Source organism: Castor canadensis, chromosome 1 (genome assembly GCF_047511655.1).
Source record: "Castor canadensis chromosome 1, mCasCan1.hap1v2, whole genome shotgun sequence".
In the NCBI taxonomy this organism is placed as follows: domain Eukaryota; kingdom Metazoa; phylum Chordata; class Mammalia; order Rodentia; family Castoridae; genus Castor; species Castor canadensis.
This window is the reverse complement of record NC_133386.1, coordinates 29942373-29966562: the sequence shown is the minus strand read 5'-3', so window position 1 is coordinate 29966562 and position 24190 is coordinate 29942373. Positions and strand designations below refer to the sequence as shown.

At 37.6% G+C, this 24190-nt stretch overlaps 1 long non-coding RNA gene across 8 annotated transcripts in view; it reads left to right on the top strand.

The window, feature by feature from the left end:
- Nucleotides 1-24190, top strand: part of LOC141423350 (uncharacterized) — a 90182-nt gene that overhangs the window by 38448 nt on the left and 27544 nt on the right. For 6 of the 8 annotated variants that reach the window (XR_012448155.1, XR_012448148.1, XR_012448147.1 and 3 more), the window contains one exon: nt 12632-23414. This is a non-coding gene — a long non-coding RNA (uncharacterized lncRNA). Of the gene's footprint in view, nt 1-12007; nt 12191-12631; nt 23415-24190 lie in introns of those variants that run through there. The other 2 variants (XR_012448153.1, XR_012448154.1) reach the window with 2 other exon arrangements.

The following is a 24190-nucleotide window of genomic DNA, read 5'->3' as shown; positions in this document are numbered from 1 at the left end:
AGACACTAGTGCTACAGAGCAGAGGGTCTGGGAACAGTAACAATAACAGAGTCAATGCCCATTCTCCAAGGACCAGCCAAACAGTCTTTGGCAAAGGAGCCACACTTTCCCTGTCAGTTTCCACATCCATAAGAAAAGGGCTGAGTGATTATTAAGACTGACTATGACATTTCTTTGTGTTTAGGATAATGAGTGGAACTAGGAGCTCCATTTCCTTTTAGAGGAGCACTCTTTTCTCTACCTGCTCCCAGCTTCTTTCCCTCCAGATCTCCTTCTTCTCATGACAGTAAGCTTAGGCATTAGACAACTGCTTGTCTCATTTTAAAACATTTCTGTTCTTTTTTCAATGACCCAATCCATCAACATTGCAGGCTGCCTCCTGTCTTAAAACCCCACTTTGCTTGCAACTTCCATACCTTCCTCACTTCACATTTGTGGTTTTCCTCTTTTCTTCATATAACTATTTTATAGTTGTGCTGGGGGTACATTGTGACATTTACAAAAGTTTTCATAATATATCATAGTTGAATTCACCCCCTCCATCATTCTCTTTTAACCTCCTCCCCCCATTCCTGGAAGAGTTTCGACAGGTCTCACTTTTCCATTTACATGCAGGAGTGCATAATATATCTACCATATTCACTCTACTACACCCTTTCCTTATCTCCTCCCCTTCCCACTGGTACCAACCCCCCAGACAGGACCTGTTTTGCCTTCCTGTTCTCTGTTTTTGAAAAAAAGACATTTTTGTTTGTTAAAATAGCTTCACAGGGTGTTTCATTGTGACATTTCCACATATACATGTATCATAACCAGAATTGGATCATCCCTCTATTTTTCTCCTTTCTATCTCAGTCTCCCCTCCTTTGGTAACTGTAACATTGACTTCATCCAAATGCAACAGGTGTCATCCTCAAACAGGAGTTTTCATTACCTCCACCCTTGCTCAACCACTCAGGTGATTATTACTCAGGTAATAGCCAATCTCTCAGTCTAATCCATGACTACTTCCTCCCTTTCATGCCAACCTCTTTCCTCAGCGTTGCCCCTTCTGTCTCTTCTCCAGCCATGTCCCTTCAGTTTGGAGGTACTTTGCCATCTCCAACAGATTGTCCTGACATCTTGCCTCTGTGCCTTTGTGAATACTAACTTCTTACCTCCTTTGAATTTAGAAATGTGAATTCCTTTAACAAGCCATTAATTGTTTTCACCAACCTCTGTTCAGAGCTGAGTAGAACATCTGAGCTGTAGGCACACTCCTCTACACCACATTCTCATGGAGATAGCTGGACTCTGCTGCTATGGTATTCTTAAGGCAGGGGTCATATTGAGTCTGCTACCCCTGGCTACAGCCCCTTCTCCCTCATATCCCTAATGCTACTATGATATCTATCTTTCTTCTCCATATTCCTCTGCAAGCTCTGTGAGTTTCCTGATGCTACTTCAGCTTTTGAAAACACAAGTCATAAGTTGGCGTCTCTTCCACTTTGCCACAGGTCCTACCCCTGAACTGGCTATCTGACTTAGCAAGAGGAAAGGAAAAGGGAGAGATAGAAAAAACTCAAAGTACTATTTAGCCCCCAAAAATATGAAATAGCTTTTGGTAGAACACAAAATTATCTGTCTTCTATAAATCTTATATGATATTATGGGAAACTTACCCACTTGTACTTGGCCTTGCATTTTGAAAAGATAAGAAGTATATCACAGCATGAGTTGACCAATACCTGTGGGAATCAATTTAGCATAATCTTTTACATTTCTGACATGAAGGATTAGAAAAATAGAATGAATATCTGAGTCAGCTGAAGGTTTGCCCTTTCAATTCACAGAGAAATTGTCTAGGAATGACTGATAATATGGCTTGAGGAACCATGTAGCTTAAGGCAGGCATTAGTGTGTGTAAGAGAATATAGAATGAGAAATGCCTATTCAGAAAGTGGGCAGGATTGCACTCTTATGTCAAATATAGAAGGCCTGCCACTGGCGTGATGGGGAAAAACATAGATAAATGTACCTGAACTTATGATGGGGTTACAACTCAAAAAAAAACTACTGTAAGTTGAAAATGAACTTAATGCACCTATAACCCATCCAGCACCCTAGCTTACCAACACAGTCCACTACAGAGGGTCCATTGTTTTTCCTCACGAATGCCAGACTGACTGGGAGCTGCAGCTGACTGCAGCAACTCAGCATTGAGAGAGAACTGCACCCAATCTCAATGCCCAAGACAAGGTCAAAATTCAAAATTTGAAATAAAGTTTGTGATAAATGTATGTCCTTTTCTCACCATGATACAGTAGAAAAATCCTAAATCAAACAGCATAGGTTGCAAGACATTTGTACTTTGTTTCTACCCTAATTTCTAATCCTGAAAATATTTTCCTAAGTACTTCTATGTTCATATCTCTGTACTATTTGTAAAACCAACAACATATTGCTTTTTTATGGTAATCACATCTGAATTACAGGTTTAAGAAAAGCCTTAGAAATACTATACCTATGGCTTTTTCAAATTGGCAGACTTGACTCATTTCTTCTTCATTGGCCTTAGAAAGGTTTGTTGCTACTCATTTTAAACATAAATTCAATCCTTTGGCTCTCTGAGTTTTAACTTTAGACTCAGCCAAATTCTTTTTTTACACTGCTAAAGTACATTTCAGTAAAGAGAGACTTTCTCTTTAAGGACATTCAAATATTACAAAATAGACATTCTAGATTTTTATGTTTCTGTCTCTATTTTTGTTTAAAAATTCCAGAATTTTCAAGCTGAATGAAGCATTCAAAAGGACAACACTGTTTAAACATAAACATTGAGTCCCAGGTAATTTATCTATATGTTGAACATCTTGTGAATAATAGAATGGGACTAAAAGTCATACCATCTACATTCTAGTCCTATTGAAAAACTACCCCACAGTAAACAGCTATCTTGTCAATTGTCATATCACTAAGGCCTTCTACTAAGCATATAAGTAACATATGAGATATATCATCAATATTTGCAGAATTAATTAAGAAACAATTATCAAATTTTGGCAGCCAAGATGATTTCAGAAATGATCTAGGAAAACAAGCCCAAAGAAAAAAAAAAAAAGAAAACCCTACAAATTCATTATGGTCTCAGGCCTAGTCAAAGATGTTTCTGAGGGTTGAAATATTAGGAGCCATTTCAGTACAAATTCTCTAAAACATACTGTGTGGATCTAAAACACAGGTAGTTCTAGACTCTGAAGTTTCTCAAACAGAACAACAAATCCCTTAAGTTTAAATTCAGTCTATCCTTAGCCCAGTGATTGGCACCTGCAGACAACAGGGTTAAACTGATGCTCAGTCTTGTATTTCATAACCAATAGCACAGTGTAGGATCCCTTTGGAAACTTCAAATATCCACAGGAGATGTAACTGTAGCCTAGTTAACAAAAGCCCAAAGCATTTCTTATGTTTGTATGATCACACGAATAATGAATGTTAACAATCCACTCCTTGTTAAGGACTTTCAGACATTCCTCCCTCTTCCAAGTTAAAGGCTACAGTTTTGTTGAAATACACAACTGAATCTATCTGAGCATTGTTTCCGGGAAGAAAACCATTTTTTTTTCTGAATGAAAGCCATAAGACAATGGCTGAAGGAGTTAATGTGGCCCTCAGTGGCTCTGGCCCCATCAGCAGATTGTGATAAATCCCTACTGTCTGTGATGGGGAAGAAATAAGTTTTCAAGACAGACATGATTTCCCTAGTGTAAAGGAGAAGAGACTCTAAATGCTTACAGACAAGGTGGCATGAGGGACCATGAGCCTCAGTGATTCAGCCTCATTCCCCAGGCTTCCTGTCAGAATAAGTATCCCAAATTTCTAAAGCAATGAAAGAAACCTATGAAGCCTTGTCTCTCTGTTTTGAAATAAACATGATATCACACAAGTACCTGCTGAAAACTCTGACAGTCACTTTTCTACGGTTCACTTTAGTAAGGATAATGGCTGTTAGCCTATTGCAAACAGGAGTTTCAGTCCAAATCAAATTATGAACTAGAACAGAAGTCATTAAAGGGCACACAAAATGAATTCAAGTGGAATTGTAGAAAAGAAAGACGAATCTGGGCTGACATTGTGGCAAAATTGAAGACTATTTGAAAAGACATTGAGTGAGGAAAGCATGCAGGTGAGGGGACAGGGAAGAGCCCTAAACAATAATAAACAAGGCACATGTGAAAGGTGGCATTACCTCGCCACTCTTCCTTCTTCCTCAACACCCAGGGTCACAGGTTGCCCTTTAGTAATAATGGAGTCAATTAACTCTTCATCTTTGCTCTTTTGTTATGCAAACATACTTATGCAGTATTTGCATTTTAAACTCTTGCTGGAGGGGCTCTATTCCCTCTTTTACTTTCTGTTTTCCTCCTGCCCTGGATAGCCAGATCCTATATACATACTGAGAGCCCAATAAATAGCCTTTTTCAAGTAACCGGAGATCCAAAACCAGGATGTCTGGATCACAGTATTACAAAACAGTGATATTTCTCTGGGGTGAATCCAGCACAGAGCTTGGTTCCCATGCAGGGCACTTAATCTTGAAACTCTTTCCTTGCCACTTGTTTTGGTGAAGTTGCTTAACCTCTCTGTACTGCCATTTCTTCATTGATAAGATGCAAGTGATAATGATAGTATCTACCTTGTTGTTTGAAGAGTAAAATATGTATAGATATAAGTAGAGACATTCACTGTCAATGAAATTGATTCTCCTTTCCTCTCCTCATTTCTGGACTACAGTTCAGAATCCTACAAGGATTGACCAGTGCCAAGAGAACAGAAAATAAGGATATGAAATGTAGAGAAAAATTCAACAATATCAAAATTGGGTCTCACTAGCTGCTAGGTAGGGGGTAAGGATGCAGGTTTTTGTAGATTTGTAGATTTGAGAAAACAGTAAAAACACTTGGGGCTTGGAGAAGACAGAAGCTCAGTGCTGACCCGCCCAGGAAATGCCAGTTCATTTACACAGTAACTCCTCATCCTCAACTTGAAAATCTTGGGAACAGCTATGCATTTTCTCTTTGTTTCCAAAACTCAGTCCAGCTGACCCATTGTGCAGTTTGCAGTTTGCTTCACACTCTACTCCTACCCCATATGTGGAGAGCTCTTGCCTGTGAAGACCACAGGCCCATCTCACTGCAGTGCTACGGCAGGGGCACCTATGGGGACCTTATCAACCACTGTGCCAGGCTCCCTTTCACTGGGTTTCCTTGGTGGTGTCTTTCCAACACTCCAAGAGACTTTTCATCTCTACTTCTCTCATTTGAGATGAAAGCAATCATGTTTACTATCTTTTTTTCTTTGTGCTTTTCCTATGCATGTAATTGGGCAGTGTTCTTCAGTTCTGCTATATAAACTCACCTGTACTGTCCATGTTTTAGAAAAAGGATGGAGTATTTATGCTTCTGAGATTGAGTCTGGAAAATGGATATTTTAAGAAATGTCTCTTTTTAAGAGCTCATATATAATGATAAGACTTCTCCCAAAGAAACTAAATAAAAATGAAGTAATCTATTAAGATATGTTGGTTGCCTAGTTGGAAATTGACAAATAGTATTTAGAAATAGTGTAGAAGCATGTTCCATGCAGTTATTGTGATGGGCAAAATTACTTTAGGAATCTAGCCATATATCATACATAAGTGAATGGATGGGGTGAGTGCCTCTGAGTGTTGTCATATTAAAAAATGGTGTAACTGGCAGGATGTGTGCCAGGAGTGAGAAACACCAGGGTTTAAACAATGGCTTGTTAGTGTCAACTTTCTTGCAAACTACTTTTGTGCCTTTGCTATCTATCAAGCTACTAGGCAACTGTTTATCCTAATAAGCAGGTTTGACCATACCTCTGAAAACTGCTTACTGGAAAATTTGTTCTACCCAAAGCAAAATTAAAACTATTTCCTTTAACTGTCACTTAAATAGAATAAAAAAACCTTCAGGATATAGTCTTTTTATCTTTCAAATTCAACTGGGGCAGACATGGTTAATAATCTCATCAAATATTTCTTCCCAACTGCTCTTCTCTCTCACTGCTCTTTAGTAGAACCTGAAAAGAAAAACTGTCACTTTCCCAACCTCTCTTTGGGTTAGAGGCTACCATGTGGCATTGTTGGCCAATCAGAGAGTTTTAAGCAGAAAAAATGAAGGCATTTATAAGAGGTTTTCATTCTTCTTAGGAAAAAGAAACTAGATATATTTATACTTCCAATTCCCTTCTTCCTCTTTTCTTGATCTAAACAGTAAGATGCCTAGAAGTACTGCAATCATAATGTGACCATGAGGAAAGGGCACTAGAATTTTATAGACAATGACTGATCTGCTGAAACAAAACTTCCAGACTACATTAGAGACATGAATCTCTGTTTGGCTAATTTTGTGTTCTCCCTTATTGTTACAGAATGGCAACTGAACTAATATATTCATCTTCGTTGTCCTTTCCAAAAAAAAATCCTTGCACCATTATTTTGTTTAAAATACTATAGTTTTACATGGCCTTTGTGCCTTTGCATAACCTGTGCTCCACCTGTGTGTTCAGTATTTCCCTCAGCACAAGCTTTTGTCCACTGTCATCTGTGGAACCCAGAATTGATCTCAACTCTTCCACAAGTCTTCCTTGATATATCTCAACACCCCACAGAAATGAATTGCCTCCTCTGGGCTTTCTATTTATTTTAAAGATGCTTTCATTATTGACCTTCTCAGTAGAAGTAGAGTGTCATAAATAGCTATGAAATAAAGTGATGCTGAGTGGTAGGGAATGCAATAGTTGTACAATGTTGGAGAATATAGAGACAAAGCCTCTGATCAATAACAGAGAAGGGGAGACTTACAACAACTAACCAGATTCCACAGCACAACAAAGTAAGGGCTAGGGCTGTAGTACAGTAGAAATGAACAATAGCTGAAGTAAGTAAGAAGAAGCAGTTTGTCCAGATAGAGGGAGGTTCTTAGAAATAAAAGGAAAAAAATACAACAGACAAGCAGAATTCAGATGACTCTTTAGTTGACAGGAGAAAGACAAGGAAAATACACCTGCTCTTAAGAAGTAGGTTGTCTAATTTGTAAGATGAGGGGTTGTCCTAATGATTTAGACTAAGGGCCCTCTTACTTCCATGTATCTGATGTTCATGTATCTAATTGATCAATTAGATCAATTAATATGATCAAATTTTAATAAAATAACAGTAGTAGTCTTTACATTTTGCTTCTTCTATGCTAAACTATAGAAAATAAAAAAGTAAGGAGGAAAAATAGAGTTTTTAAAAGCCACTATTCCAATTCCAGGAATGAAGGGACAGGGGATAAAGAATGATAGAGGGGTGAACTTTTGTAAATGTCTCAATGTACTTCCACTGTAAAATAATAAAAATTTTAAAAGCCACTAGTCAAAAAATGAAAGAGAGAAAGAGAGAGAGAGACAGAGAGGAAATCTGAAATGAATGAGATTTGATGAGGCAATCATTATTTGGGACCAAGTTTTGTTCTCAGGTTGTCCAATATTTCACTATTAGGATCTTCTTCACAGCCACTCGGGAATTGATTCCACTGCACAATCACCAAGAATCTGTTGAGAGAAGCTGGAGCTCAAGTCTGTTCCCAGCCACTCCACATGGTATTAAAAGAGTATAATGATGCTGAGATACTATCATGATGATGGTGGTGGTGGTGGTAGTCATGACAACCTTGATACTTCACATTCAAAATCTTACATTATTCACTTCCATTTCAAACCAACCTTTTCCTATTTAACAGAGGGAAAAACTAAGTTATATAATCTTTATCAAATGCTATGAATTTAACTGAGAATTTCACAAATGTTTTCATCAGCGTGTGTTCCAGTAACTCTTACCTTTTTTAGATAAAGTCCTCCAAGGAAACCACTGGAGTTTATCTCAGTCCATTTGGGCTGCTTTGAGTGGCTTATAGAAACATATGTATCAGAGCTCTAGAGTTTACAAAATCTAACATCAAGATGCCCGTTAATTTGGTGTCTGGTAAGGGCTTGCTCTCCAATTCATAGACAGTAGACAGTACCTTCCCTATCTGTCTTCACATGGTGGAAGGCACAAATGAGCTCCCTTAAGACTGTTTTTTTAGAACAACAAAACCATTCATGTGGGCTCTGCCTTTATGATCTAATCACTTCCCCAAAGACTCCACCTCCCAATACTGTAACAGTAGGGGTCAGAACTTCAACAGATGAATCTTGAGGGGACACAAATCTTCAGACCTTAGCAGTTAACTTCTAGGACTGTGCTATGTGATATGGATACCACTTGATCACAGCATCATTCATATCTTCAGGGGTCTCCTGACATTCCACAGGGAAGCATCTTGTTAAAAAATACTTGTATCAACTCTTCATGACTAATTAGGAAGTACAATGCTCCTTATTAACTAAACCTTTTACAACAGGAATGGAAACATGCCAAATGGGTTCTTTCTTCAACCCCTAGCTAGAATGGTTTCAATATAGTTTGTTCCACCAAAATTCATGTCAAGGCTTGATTGCCAATGTAATGATGTTGAGAAGTGGTGGGACCTTTAGTGTCACTTGGTATCATGAGGGATCTGTCATATTCATTGGATTAATATAGGTTTTGGAGGAATGAAAAGTCTTACAAGAGTGATTTATTATAAAGAAGGTCAGATTCCTGGTCTCCTCTCTTTCATATGCAGCTATTCCCTTTCATTTCCTGCCCTGATACACTCACCAGAAACTGAGCAGATGTCAACATCATGCTCTCCAATGTCTACAACTATAAAACAAAGTAAACCTCTTTTCTTTATAAATTCCCAGTCTCAGGTGTTCTTTTATAGCAACAGAAAACAGACTAGGACAGAGTCTATGCTTTCTCTCTCCACCACCCCTCAATAGAAGCTCTTTCCTGCTCTTTCTGGGAATACCAATACCTTCTAATCTTTCTGAGGGACACCCTTTAAGTCCTCATTCAAGAGAACACTGTCCCCATTCTTTCCCTAAAGTTTGTTGGTCTCTTATTCAATCACTGTATCTTGTACAAACCTCTCTCATACTGTGCTAGATTTATTTATTTACATATCTGTCTTTTCTAAAGGTACTAAGTCCCTTGATGCAAGGATCAATGTCTGACTGATACCAGACAATACGTGTCCTAGCAATTAAGTATCTGAAAAATTATCTCTCAAAAATATTTTTTAAATAAAATTGCATTTATTTTTCAACACATCAGCAAAGAAACATCATTTACATTGGAAGATTTTAAAGGTTTCAGATTCTGTGGATTAGATTATTTACTGTATAAAATTTAATAATAAAAGGCCAAAGTGTAACTTATAAAAATAAGAATTCTAAGGGGAGGTTAGTTCATCTATTAACAATCAGGTAATCACAAATGGGTTCATTCTGGAGAAGTTAAACTGACCTCTCATCTTTTATAATTTTCTATTTGCTTTCATTAAATGAGATTTGTATTTGAAACTTAAATCTTATTCCCTCCAACCGGAATCTTCAATACCACCCACAAATTGTTTAGACAGCACATCAGGAGACTGGACTCCTGCATGAAGAACTGTAACATTTAGAACACATACCCCATAAAGTTTCTATAGAACATCACTGTGCAACTCTGTCATGAGTTTTCTTTTTGCAGTTGAGTATTATTAATTGTTGCAATTATTGCTATTGAAATTGTCCCAAAAGATTGCAATGTGATTAGGACTAAAATCACAAACACTTTAGCAAATATATTGGCTTCTAAGAGAATAAGCCGCTATCCCACAGTCAATTTTTTGTTGTAAACTATGTTATGCAATAAAATACAAGTGCCCCAAAATGGACACAGGCCTTCACTATCTTTTTGGATTAAATTATGGCATCTTTCAAATTATTTTCGGTATGTGTGCTACTTTATCTTCATTATGCAGAAAAAATTTTGGATATGTGCTTCGGAGAAAATTATGGTCTCATCAGGACACAAATAAATTATATATGGCCCATTAAAACCTGTCAGTGCAATACAGATAACATTTATTTATTATTAGTTGTTTCAGAGGTTTATAGTTGTTTGTAGATTATTTCACTGCACTTTACTTACCCTCATTTAAAATTCCTTTCTGTGATGAGTTGTCTGGTTTAATTTTTATTTCCATTACTTTCTTACTGTAAGTTAAAATTTAAAATGTTGCCTTTGCTGTTTGCCATCGAATCTCTATCACACACTGATTAACTCTTAAAACTGCCAGTGGGCGTTGTGTCACTTATTGACATGTGCTGGACTGCCATATGAATGTGGAGAGAAATAAAGTTAGTCTATCAAGATGTGCTTATTCTGTGGCCTTTTGTTCTATGCCAAAGAAAATCAAGTAATGGGGAAACAAAGGACTTTATCATCCAAACTTTACCATATTTTGCAAAACATTTTAAAGTTTTTAAATACTGGGACCAGTATTGGGGGATTTATTTTACATAATTTAGCTATAGAGATGAATTTGTTTGTGATAAGAATTTTCTATTCATCTTAATAGGTTGCAGAGACATAAAAGCCATTTATTGTTGACAGTGTCATATATATTATATATGCATATTTCCAAATGTAATAGTGTGGTATAAGGTAAGAAAGTACAGGATTTGGAGGCAGCCAGATGTTAATTCAAAATTTGCAAAAATCTCCAGTTTATCAGTTATGTAACTCAGTTTTCCTATCTACTAAATTCAGGTAATAAAAATAACTTAGAAGATCATGGTAAACAGTAAATATATGACAAGTGAATCTATAAAGGTTTAGTAGAAGAAGGTAGAACTATTGGAATGATAAGAGTAGTGTGGAATGAATGGTGATCATATAGATAAATAGGAATTGACTTTTTTCATTTTATTCAGAATTTTGTTATTTAAAGTACATCCATAATACAATGTGCATCTAAATTAATATAATCTTGTAGCAAAATTGACTATGATAATACTGTACTAGTCAAGGTGGTAAACTGTGAGAAGGGTGTGAGATAGACAGTGCTGTGGTGCAAACCCAGTTTGTTTTGGTGATGGTCTAGTGTGATGGGAAGCAATGAGCTGATAGTTTGATGTGATGATGGCATGGTATGATACTGATGGGGTATGGTCATAAAGTGATATGAGAGTGGTATCTGAAAGTGATGGTGTGGTATGTTAAGAGTTTGGTGTGATTGTGGTGTAGTGTGGTTACAGTGTTGACAGATACAGATTTTTTCTTTTTTGCAAGCAGTGATTCTAGTGAACCAGAATCTTAAGAACAAGTTTTCTTGAGTGGATTCTTATATTAAAAGTGCTAGTGATCCTCCTTCTAGTGGTGAAGAGTGCACTAATAGTCCATGGATGGTATAGCAATAGTGATATGCTCCTAATTAAATATTTATGAAAATATGGAAGACAATGTTCTGGATGATCATGCATTTACAATCTTAGAACATTCTAATAAACTAAGCAGAATGATTAGAATTGTCTGGTTGCTCCTAAATGGACTAGAGAAAGAGGTAAGGGAAGGTCCAAGGTTTCAAATTCCCAGCTTAAATTCTGCATAAATGATTTTAAAGCTTTTATATCTTTCCTGAACTTTGAGTATGTGTATGAAACTAGAACAGTGAAACCTGTTGAAATTGCTCTACAGAGGACAGTGGATGACAAAGAATGATGGAGGGGGTGAATCTGGTTAAGATATATTGTACACATGTGTATAAATGTCACAATGGCCCCCCTTGCAACTAATATATGCAAACCTTCATCTTCTGTAGTTACAAAGCTAAAGTTTGTGAAAACCAAACTGCCATCCTGGGAGATACTGAATTATAACACAAATTGAATTCCCAAATTTTCAGGATGTCTTCTGTTAAAGTAAGGGTATTGATTGGGAAGAAATGGAATGCTGTAAATTGAGTAAGAACATATATACAGATCCAATGAAGCTTGGAACATCAAACCCTAGATTCTGGGGAGCCTTCTTTGTCAGTAGAAGCCTTTGTATACCTGACTGAATAGTTTATCTATGTTTTATGAGATGAATCTGTAATGGCTTCCCCTAAAGCCTTACAAGGTACTCTTGTTTTTATCCAAGGCCTTACAAGATATTCCTGATTTTCTTCAGGGCCCATCTCTACTACCCTTCTAGACTTAAAACCAGGCTCCCATCAGACTCTGAAAGGTGAGGATATGTGCTACTCCAAAGTTAATGCACAACTTTTCTAATTTATATAAACCAGGTCCAGAGATTAAGATTCAATTTAAGGATCAGGATACTGGTAAGAAGGAGCATAAAGTTGTATCAGACCAAATTTATTAATATGGCACCACTAAACATAGATTCTGGACTTCATGTTGGAGCTTTAAAGAGCTTAGTTTGTTTGGTTCATTAAAACATGGATCCAAAGTTGAATACAAAATGAAGTTGAAATGCCAGAGCTATCTTGGTATACTATAGAAGAAGGTGCCCAATGGCATAGGGTGAATGGGATATTAGAGTGGATTTATCATACAAAACCTGCTCATCCATTCTGTGAAGATACACCTTTCAGTAGGACTGCCATCATAAATTCATGGAAACTGGAGCATCCTTCAAGGGCTCTGTACTTTCTCTTCTCCATAGGTCAAAAATTATAGCAGGATCTGCTACTATCAACTGGGATCCCTCAATGCAATGAGATAATGGGATCCTGAGGTGGCAGAGGCCAAGTGAGGCAATTACTCTTCAACTGTAAAGGAGTCAAAGTCACTGGATTGGACAGGTGAGTCAAAACAGTAAGAAGAACTGTCTGACTACAGACATTTATGGCATAGTTTAGTTTATCACAATGTCCCTAGGGAAGAAAGAGGTAGACAACCTACTAGATTCTTACTTTATCTGTATAAGCAGGCAAATTGCAGGCTTAGTGAATAGAAATCTACTGTATGGCATCATAACCCTTCAATAAGTTTCCAGACTTGATCCAGTTTACAGATCAAGAAGAACCCTGCTACAATGTCAAAAATTTATGCTGTTAACTTTTCTCCCAGTCTTTCCGAAAGAGACCTATGCCCATACACTAGGGTAACTGTGCATTGGTGAGAGTGAAGTAATAAGACTTTGGGTGATAACTGGACCTTCACTCTAAGGAAACTCCAAACATCACTGTGTAATCCCTTTTCTCCCATAGCCAAGATTCATAAATCCAGGAATCAAGGAGCAGATTCACTCAATCAAGGAATAGATTCACTCACTATTATCCCTAGTGATCCACTAGCAAAATTTTCACTGACCCTAGGCACTGCTGACCAAGAGTTCCAAAGGGAAGAATGGTTCCACCAGCAAATACAGAAATAATCACTTGAACTGAAATTTGAGAACACTGCCGGGCCATTTTGAGTTCCTCATTCCTTTGATTCAACAGGAAAAAGAGAAGAGCTATTTTTTTTTCTTTTTCTTTTATTATTCATATGTGCATACAAGGCTTGGTTCATTTCTCCCCCCTGCCCCCACCCCCTCCCTTACCACCCACTCCGCCCCTTCCCTCTCCCCCCCCTCAATACCCAGCAGAAACTATTTTGCCTTTATTTCTAATTTTGTTGTGGAGAGAGTATAAGCAATAATAGGAAGGAACAAGGGTTTTTGCTGGTTGAGATAAGGATAGCTATACAGGGCATTGACTCACATTGATTTCCTGTGCGTGGGTGTTACCTTCTAGGTTAATTCTTTTTGATCTAACCTTTTCTCTAGTTCCTGGTCCCCTTTTCCTATTGGCCTCAGTTGCTTTTAAGGTATCTGCTTTAGTTTCTCTGCGTTAAGGGCAACAAATGGTAGCTAATTTTTTAGGTGTCTTACCTATCCTCACCCCTCCCTTGTGTGCTCTCACTTTTATCATGTGCTCATAGTCCAATCCCCTTGTTGTGTTTGCCCTTGATCTAATGTCCACATATGAGGGAGAACATACAATTTTTGGTCTTTTGGGCCAGGCTAACCTCACTCAGAATGATGTTCTCCAATTCCATCCATTTACCAGCGAATGATAACATTTCGTTCTTCTTCATGGCTGCATAGAATTCCACTGTGTATAGATACCACATTTTCTTAATCCATTCGTCAGTGATGGGGCATCTTGGCTGTTTCCATAACTTGGCTATTGTGAATAGTGCCGCAATAAACATGGGTGTACAGGTGCCTCTGGAGTAACAGTCTTTTGGGTATATCCCCAAGAGTGGTATTACTGGATCAAATGGTAGATCGATGAGTGGGAGAAAATATTTGCCAACTATACATCAGACAAAGGACTGATAACCAGAATATATAGGGAATTTAAAAAACTAAATTCTCCCAAAACTAATGAACCAATAAAGAAATGGGCAAGTGAACTAAACAGAACTTTCTCAAAAGAAGAAATTCAAATGGCCAAAAAACACATGAAAAAATGCTCACCATCTCTAGCAATAAAGGAAATGCAAATTAAAACCAAGCTAAGATTCCACCTCACCCCTGTTAGAATAGCCATCATCAGCAACACCACCAACAACAGGTGTTGGCGAGGATGCGGGGAAAAAGGAACCCTCTTACACTGTTGGTGGGAATGTAGACTAGTACAACCACTCTGGAAAAAAATTTGGAGAAGAGCTATTGATTGGAGAGATTGACAATGACTGCCAAAGGGGAAATAGGGTTCCTAACACACAGTGAAGAGTATTGCAGGAATACAAGGGATCTCTTAGGAATTCTCCTATCTTAAGTGTCCTGCAATTAAAGTCAACAGAAAACTAGAACTCAATTCTGGCAGGATGACTAATGGCCCAGGTTCTTAAATAATGAAGGTTTGAGACTCTCTTGCAGGTGAAAACCATGACCATTTTAAGCATTTGTTGAGGCCAAAGGACCAGTTGCAGAAATGAAGACTCTAACAGTTATGGGTATTTCTTCCTCATTTTATTATAAATGTTTGCTTATATATTTAGAAAATATTGTATCTAACTTCCTTTTTTCCCTTTTCATTTAGGATAAGTTGTATTAACTTTATATTACAATATTTAAGTTTCAGAATATCAAGAACATCATCCAAGGATTTTGCATCCTTTTCTGCAAAAAAAACCCAACAACACATATGTGATGGTATGGAAGATAGGTGAATCATGTTACACATAAGTATGACTTTGCCATTATTTTTATTTAGAAATTAAGTATGGTTTCAAAAGATGTGTACAGATATGAAGTTGGTAAGGAACGAATTGTGGGTGGTCAGGTTTGGGAGTCAATTCAGCTAGACTGTACCGACAGTTATTCAATCAAATGCTAATCTAGGTGTTGTGCTAAATGTTATTGTTTGGAAAAGCTTAAATTCCATAATCAAATGACTATACATAAAGAGATTATCTTACACAGTCTGTGTGGCCCTGAATCAAACAATCAAAGACCTTAAGATCAGAACTGAAGCTTCCTTGAGCAAGGAAAAATTCTGCTGTAGATCACAACTTCAAATCATGCCCAGTCCTCCTAGTCTGCTTTTCCTCATGACTTCCCTGTAGGATTTGGACTGGCTTTGCCAATTACCAGAAAGAATCACATAAGCCAATTCCTTCAATATATCTCTTCATATCTCTTACTGGTTCTGTTGCTCTATTTAAACCCTGATAGATGCAAAGACACACATACACATATATACATATGCACACACGTGCATGTACACACTGTGCATGCACACTCACACACACACATACACAAACTCTTCTACTTTTTCTTAAGCATTCTTAAGACTGCAAGTGAACCGATGCACACAGACTGACCACTTTTAAATGCCTATATTATGATATTGTCCATAATAATCTAATATTTCCATAAAGGCCAGTGGTGTAGCATTTCACTTTTATCATTTTCAAAATATTGGGAGGAGTAGCAGAGCAGTTAGACTCTACTCCCTTGAGAGTTAAAGTAGTATGCTTCCAAAATACACGCAGGGTCCCCTCCTTTCTCTAGCAGAAAAGACCAGCTCAGAACAAGATTGTGAGATGAATGTCAGATGATGTTGACCACAAAGAAATTGCCCTGAAGTCTGCAGCGAGTAGCAACCTTCAAAGAGTCAGAAACAAATAATACCCTAGAAATGTTCAACTCTGCTTGCATGGGATTCTGGAGTGTCATTATTATGCATTCCATGCTATAGAGTACTGTGTCACACTGAAGTCCTGAACATGATCACTGCCACACTGCAAATGTTTATCCCATCTCTAAATGTCACATCAACATGACCTTCCAGAAGAGGCATTTGTTTGTGTGACTGTTCAGAGCAGGACCTTCTCTGTGGCTGGGACATCATGAATTGTTAGTAAATATGAAAGTAATAGGAGAGGAGGGAGAAAATTGAATTCCAAACAAACAAAAAGAATAGAGAAGAAAATGAAGGGAGAGAAGAAGGAAAGAAAGGAGGGAGAGTAGCAGGGAGGGAGGGAAGAACAAAGAAAGGAAAATATAATAAAACTAATATCTTACCAAGTGCTTAATGCATATCAAGAATGAGTCTAGAATGTAAATGTTTGAATATTAGCTGGCTTATTCCTCATAACATCCTAGATAATGATGCTAACATCATCTCCTTTTTCTAGAACAGGAAATTGGGCATAAAAAGATAAAAGACCTTACAAAGTTTCTTAGTGATGGAGCTGAGATTTGAACTCAAGAACTCTTACTTCAGAATCTGAACTTGTAAAAACTTCACTCTACTACTTCTTCTTAAAAAACAATAGCAGCAAAATAAATGGAAATGGGTGAAGAATTAGGAGAATTTACTCAATAAACATTTTATTCAAAAAATATTTATTAAGCTATTGAAGAAGATACAGCTTCTATAAGCAAAGAACTCACAACTCAACGGTAGAAAGAAAATGAGGGAAAACAATGCAAGAGTCCAAGACCTCATGCTAAGTGAAGGCTTAGTCATAGCAATGGAAAGCAGCTATCTCTAGGGAGTGTTGCAAGAATTGCTCCAGGAAGCCATTTCTGGACAGGCTTAAAAAACTGACTTTGGCAGCCATGAGCAGGACAGGTTGGAAGAAGGTGAGGTCTTAGAAGGAAACAGTTAGGTCAGTTATAACACAGCTTGTTAGATCTGGTGACAGCCATAAGGATTAGGGAATAGGCTAAACTGTGATTAAATTGGGGGAAGACTGTCCATTGCTCCTCATCATTTGGTGCTATTAGGAAAGGCCATGAAGAGATGACTCCAGGTTTCTTGTGTGGGCAATCTGATGGTGCTGCCAGTTAACTTACAGAAAGAATGGAGGAAGAAGAGGAATTTAGGTGAGTTGAAAGAGGGAAGATAGGATAAAGACAGTAAGCTAACGCTTGTTGAGTTGGAAATCTCCACTAAGATTTCTAGGTTATGATGTCTAGAAACCTTATTACAGAGAGTATGGATCTGGGGAACACTGGACATTACTGGCAGTTGAGTGCAGGTATTGGAAGAACAATGAAGGTTGGGACTGTAGAAATATATCAACAGTAGGGAGTCCACAAAGGAGAAAGAGCTTGAAGAGCAAGAGAATCAGTAATGATGATTACTTAACATTAAAGATAAGTAATGATGTCAAATGTGATGGATTGTCCATACAAAAATATGTGATGAGAAGCATTTATGGATTTGGGTCATTAGGCAATTATTGGAGTCTAGAGCCCAGTTGGAGAGCTCTTGAAAATAAGAGAATAATTTTTCCTCTAAAAGGAGAGGAAGACAGAAGAATGAGGAGGACAAAGATTAATTTACCTATGATTTAAAAAGAGAGCTAAAGTTTAAAGCTATTTTGAATTAGGATAGAAAGTGAGTTTACATGCTTAAGTAACAGTAGAATTGATGACTATGGCAAATAGTTGAAATACTGAAGGGAAAGTACTATTTGAAAAATTGCTGAGTACGAAACGTCTATCTGGGATCAAGAAGGATCAATTTACAGAGACACAAAAGTTTATTCTATCTGACTGTCCTCAGCAGTTTTCCCTCACAGCAGAAGGCTATGGTTAAATGATGGGATGTAGTATTTTAAGAATTGAGTGGTGAAGCATTATAAATTATCAAATGAAAAGAATTAATGAACATAGTAATAAGCCTTCCATTATTATAGCAAATAACTGAGATAACCAGTATATAAAGAGGAAACATTTTATTTGGCTCATGATTTAAGAGGTTTCAATCCATGGTCACGTGGTCCCATTGGCCTGGGGACCAAGCCTTTGTGGAGATTCCAGGTCCAAGTTACAGCAATGAGTAATGTATATTTCCAGATTATTAATCATTAAATAAGCATCTAATTGCCTGTGCTGTCCTCTGTAGAGAATAAGTATTCAACTAATCAGTACTGATTGAGCACATACATTCTGATAGGCACCAAATTCATTGACTCCTATCCTCAGTGTGCATATAGTGAGAAGGAAGAATCACAGAAGAAAGTCACAAAGGCAAAGTAAATTGGTAGAGGTTATTGTAGAGGTATGACAAATTGCTGATGGATCATACAAAAGGGAAGGCCAAGTCTAGAGTGGATGGAATGAGCATGAGGGCAGGATTCCCAGTGGAGCCGTTTCTTAGAGGAACAGAGGAAGTCCACAGAGGCACATGATAAGGCTGCAACGGTGAGGAGGGTCAGATCACAATGAGCTTTATAAACCACATTAAGGAATTTGATTCTTACCCATTCATTCTTCTTTTCATTTTTACTTATGTGCTTGTTTGTTTATTGCATATGATACCTAGCAGTAAAAGAGAGCAAGTAGTTATTTTTGAGGAATATAGGAACATATCCTGAAATGGTTGCTGCATTAAAATTTCTTGAAGTCCTATGTTTAAAAACAAATGTGAATTTTTTAACCCGCATATAGTATATTGACTTTAATATTATTTACCTTTGAAAAATTAACCTTCAAGATGCACCACAGTCCTCCTGGGGCTTCTTGTCTGTGGATGATGGCTATTGGTAAAGAAGAAATCATTGAATTATTCTAAGTAGATTATTGCATAATCAGATTTCTGTTTTAGAAAAATGACCTATAACAATGATTTCTATGGTTTGAGAAACCAGGAGCAATGGTTGAAAGGTCAGGAGGCTATTGCAAAATCCAGATGAGAGAGAATAGGTCCTTAGCACCTCAATATGAACAGAAAAAAGGCTGAGTCAAGAATCACTAAGGAAATAAGCGTGCCATTGACTTATGCCTGTGAGGAGTAGTTACCGGAGGCTATATGACTTCCAGGCTTCTGGTCTGAATGCCCTTCTCTCTAGTAGTGTATGAGGGAGGGGAGTCAGGGTGTAAAGATTAGAGGAAATGTGAGTTTCTTTGGACACTAACTTTGAGGTTTTTCTGGGACATCCATGGGCTAATGACTGACAGAAAATTAGATATAAATATAGAGATGACCAGTATGTAAGTGAAAAATCCTGTGAGTAGAAAAGGTTACCCAGAGACAGGGCCTGTGCTTGGAGAGATGATTCAGAAATGACAAATTAAATCACTAATAAACAAGTCTGACGAATCAATTCTAAGTGAATACAGAGTTGGGAGGACAGGGAGTTAGGAACGACTGAATCAAGGTGGTTAGTAGGTGAAGGAACTCGCTGAGATTCAGGACTGACCTCACAGTACTTTCCTAAACCAAGAATTGCTACAACAGTTGCACATTCTTTACTGCCTTGTCTAGAGTCACGTAACCAAACCATCTGCACCTTCCCAAAAAATGGGAAGGGACTGGTGGAGTGGCTTACGTGGTAGAGTGCCTGCCTTGCAAGCATGAGGCCCTGAGTTCAAACTCTAGTACTGCCAAAAAAGTAAAAACAACATAAAAAAAAAAAACTTGGAAGATGTGAAGACAACAAAATGAATAAGTGAAGCTCCTGAGATGTGCTATGGACATAGAAATGAAACCACACTATCTACTGTTGGTTTGGTTCTCCACGCTCTGATACTTAAGAACCATTCCTATAATAGCTTGGAAGAATTTAGTGGGTCCCATTCCTGCCTGTGCAACAAAGTTCAGTGATACTTTCCAAACTAGAGCATGGAGTTTTGAAATACTTCCAAGTGGAACAGGAACCTTGGAGCTGTGGCTTAGATGTAAATATATTTTAATTTATAGGTCCTTTCTAGGGGAAGTAAGCACCATATATAAAACTAGGTTTATTTTGTCTTATTTGCCTGGGGCTTTCCCAAGTACTTTGAGACTGAGATGAGAGGGAGGGAACTTAAAAATAGTCCCTGCCTTCTACTCACATTCCAACCTCTGAGCTTTGCCTGTCAGAGTTACATTCATGCAACCTCAAGGAACTTGGGCTTGAGTAAAGATGAGGTAATGATTTCTACTATGTAACTATGTACCCTGGAGACCAGGCTCATGGGAAAGAAAGGCAAAGCAGATGGGATCATAGAAGGAGACAAAGCAGAAAGGTCAATAGATTGAAGATCCTGATGAAATTGCAGAGTTAATGAGTATGAATGAGAATTTCTAAGAACTTTTTCATCATGGGAGATATGTGATTGTCCTTTCATTTTAAAAACTGACATTAAGTGAAGAGAAAAGTTGTGGACACTTTTGTAACTTAGGCAAATTGTGAGAAGATTAGGAGATCTAACACTTAAAGGAAATTGTAGGTCATGGACTCCTTCAGCTTTCATTTTAACTTTATTTAAAACAATTGTCTTTTCATGTTGAAACATGTTACAGAGTAGATCTTTTATATTACTAGGTTCAAAACAAAATCAATTAAAAAAATAAAATACCAATTAAATGTGCTTTTGGCAGTAAAAAAATATAAAACCCTAAATTTGTAGTCACATCTAGCCTGTTAGCCCTATACACAACTTTTCATATTATTTTTAGTCAGCTATCACTATAATGAAATACCTGAGGTAATTAACTTAAAAAGAGAAAAGGTTTATCTTGGCTTACAGCTCTGGAGGTTCCAGTTCACCACATTCACCTTACGTATTCTTAACCATTCCTTAGGTCTCTGGTAAGAAAATCACATCATGGAAGAAGCCCATGATGAAACAAACTGCTCATCTCACCAGTCAAGAAAGTAAAGAGAGAAAGACTGGCTGGGTATGGTCCCCAAATCCCCTTCAAGTATGCCCTCAATAACCTAAGGAACTCCTAGGCGGCCCCATCTCCTGAAGGTTCCATCACATGCCAGTCGGGCACATTGGAGCCCTTAACACATGGACCTTTGAAGAACCCTCGTATAAACCATAACACATGGTCTTCATTTTCTCATTTTAAAAGCGAACTTACTTTAAATTCTCTACATTGAACATATTTTTCTTTTGCAATCAGAAGAATATAACATGAGATGATTAAAACCAAGAATATTATTATTTTTACCCAGCTTTTCTTCCCATGTTTATTCTCTGTCTATATTCTCTGTAATTGATGTAAGAGATAGACTCAGGCTATCCTAGCAAATGTCACATTTCCTGAATGTCCCAAATCAGATTTGCTTTATACAGATCACCTGTGAGTTCTCTGTGACTCTAGTTTCTAAAGAATCTTAATCTCTGAACTTCTAAAAGGTCAAGATTTATGTGGCCATAAGCGAAACAGTTCTGGAATGAATAAGATCTAAAAGTTTAGAAATCCTCAGGCTATTCTCTAAACAAAGATGTGGGAAACTATTAATGTTTATATTGAAGATTCCCTAGTGTTGGATTTCTTTTTCTTTTTTTTTTCCTTTTGGTCATTGTAGGATATGAATGGTTATGTCCTCTGCAATGCCTCCAGAGTTGCCTCTCTGCAGGGTGCCCCTAGGTTGTGAGATATAGATACACATTGGGCTATAGAGATAACTTAACCTATGTTAGTTATAAAAGAAGAGTGAATGTTATACACACACACACATTCACACAGGCACATTTCAACTGTGGTTATAAAATAGTTCTGAAGACCGAGAAAGAAGAAAGAAGCAAACGTGTTTACCCTTCATAATTATCTATCTAGGTTAGACACAAAGGCTCCAGGCCCAGAGCCCATAATAGTTTTCAGGGCCCACTAAAATTTAGAATTAGAGAAAATGACTGAGCTTTTAATTTAAATAAAACTTTGAATATGTGATATTAATATATTCATCTTCATCCCAATAAAGTCATATACTGTGATTACCAGTACATTTTGATGGATGAAATAGCCCATAAGGAAAAAAGAGCCAAGGACCTGAAAGTCATAGTGGGGCCTGATGTCTACACACCGTTCAGTTGGCTGTAGAGACCCTTGAGCAAACAACATCTGAGCCATGCCTCTCCCAGTCCTAGAAGCAGGAGTCTAATGAAACCAGGATTTCATTAGTAAAGAATTAACTTTTGCAGAGAAAAAAAGCATTCCATGGCAAGGAAAGGCCATCTACTAAATGTATAGCTGGATCACAGAGTGAAATTGGACATGAAAAAATTTTCATTACTCACTGCAAGCTCATTGCCACCCCTGGAGAACGTGTGATTGTGGGGTGTGTGTGTGTGTGTGTGTGTGTGTGTGTGTGATTAACTTAATGTAGCATTTCTACGTTAACAAACTACCGTGGAAGCTTATGGTTTGAGAAAAACAGCATGTAGCTCATGAATCTGTGGGCCAGGAATTGAGCTTGGAGCTGGTTTCCCATGGTCTCACCTGTGTTCACTGCAGTCGTCTGGGATGCTGGCTGAGACAGGAAGTTGCCGTCCGCAGCTTTGAGGCAGTAGGCAGGCTGCAGGTGAGTCCTCCCCAATGTGGCCTCTCCTGTAGGCCAGCCTGAGCTTCCTCAGCCTGAGATGGAAGTGATTCCAGCAGCAAATCCCCCCTTCCCACCTTCACCCCCTCCCTGCTCTGTTGTATCATGTTTACCATGTCCATTGGCCAAAGCGAGTCACATGGTCAAGCTCACATTCAAGGAACAAAGAGACAGACTTCACCTCTTGATGAGAGAAGCTACAAAGTCACTTTGCAAGGATCATGAATTCATTGTTGGGAGGAATCTGTGGCCATATTTTGTAATCTACCACAGCTCTTTTCAAAGTTCTGATAGTATCTCTGCCATATCGCCTCCTTTTTGAATTTTTATGTTTAGTTAAACTGCTTCACAGTTCAAGTTAAAGCTTAGTTTGCCTCCAAGGATGGGGGGGGGGGACGCCTTGGATCAGCATTTTTTAAAGTCCAATATTTCCTTTAAAACCATGTTTTATATCATGGTTTTAGTGTTTACAGCATGGTGTGATGGAACAAATGTGATCATATATCAGATCAGCAAGAGTTCATGTCACAGTTTGGCCAATTACTAAGTGCATGGCCTTGGGAAAGATGCTTGTTCACTCTGGGCATCGCTTTCTTCATCTGCAGAATAGAGATAATAAACCTCCCACTTGGGACTGTTAGAGAACCAGAGAGAAGTGCATGTTCTGCCAAGCACTGGTAGGTTCCTAGTAACTCTTATCATTGGAGTAATGATTACATCATGGAAAATTGCTCATTAAAATATAATCTATTCAGTAAATGACTATGGAGAAGTTGCTATGGACAAATTTCTCCACTGTTTAATTTTATCTCTATTTTCATGTACTTCAGTGCATGACATGTATTTAAAGATTACATGCTCTGGTGACATAACTACTTTTGCTAGTATGTAGCCAGCTCTGAAGTGAAATGGGGATATTTTCTAAGAACTTACATAGCTTTACTGGGGTGCTTTACCATCAAATCAAACCAATCTCAGACTGTGATATTAGCTACTAAATAAAGATTGAAATTTTACTCTTCTTCACATTTCTAGCTAATTAGTTATTTTGTTTTATTTTCTCTCATTTTTTGAGTTTTCAATGAAACTCTTTGCTTTGGGTTTATTCTGCTTTACTTTCATAATATTAGTGACTTATTACCTGAAATTACTTTCTTAATTTTTCAATCTGTGGTCAAAATGAAGGTTTTCTTTTTTTTTTCTGCTTCATGATCCTTAAAGGACCATTTCTAATTTCCTATTGTCCACTTGAACTTAACAAAACACATTTGCTTGCTTTATATTAAATACGCTGAAGCCAGGCTTTCAACACACACCACCCAGGTGAAGGCCTTGGACTTTGTTATCACCTGGGATGTGAGTTTATTAACAATAAAGTCAAATATAAGTTATAAACTAAATTTGAAAGTAATGTCAAAACACAGCTATGTGAAGAGGTATTTTATCAGGAGAG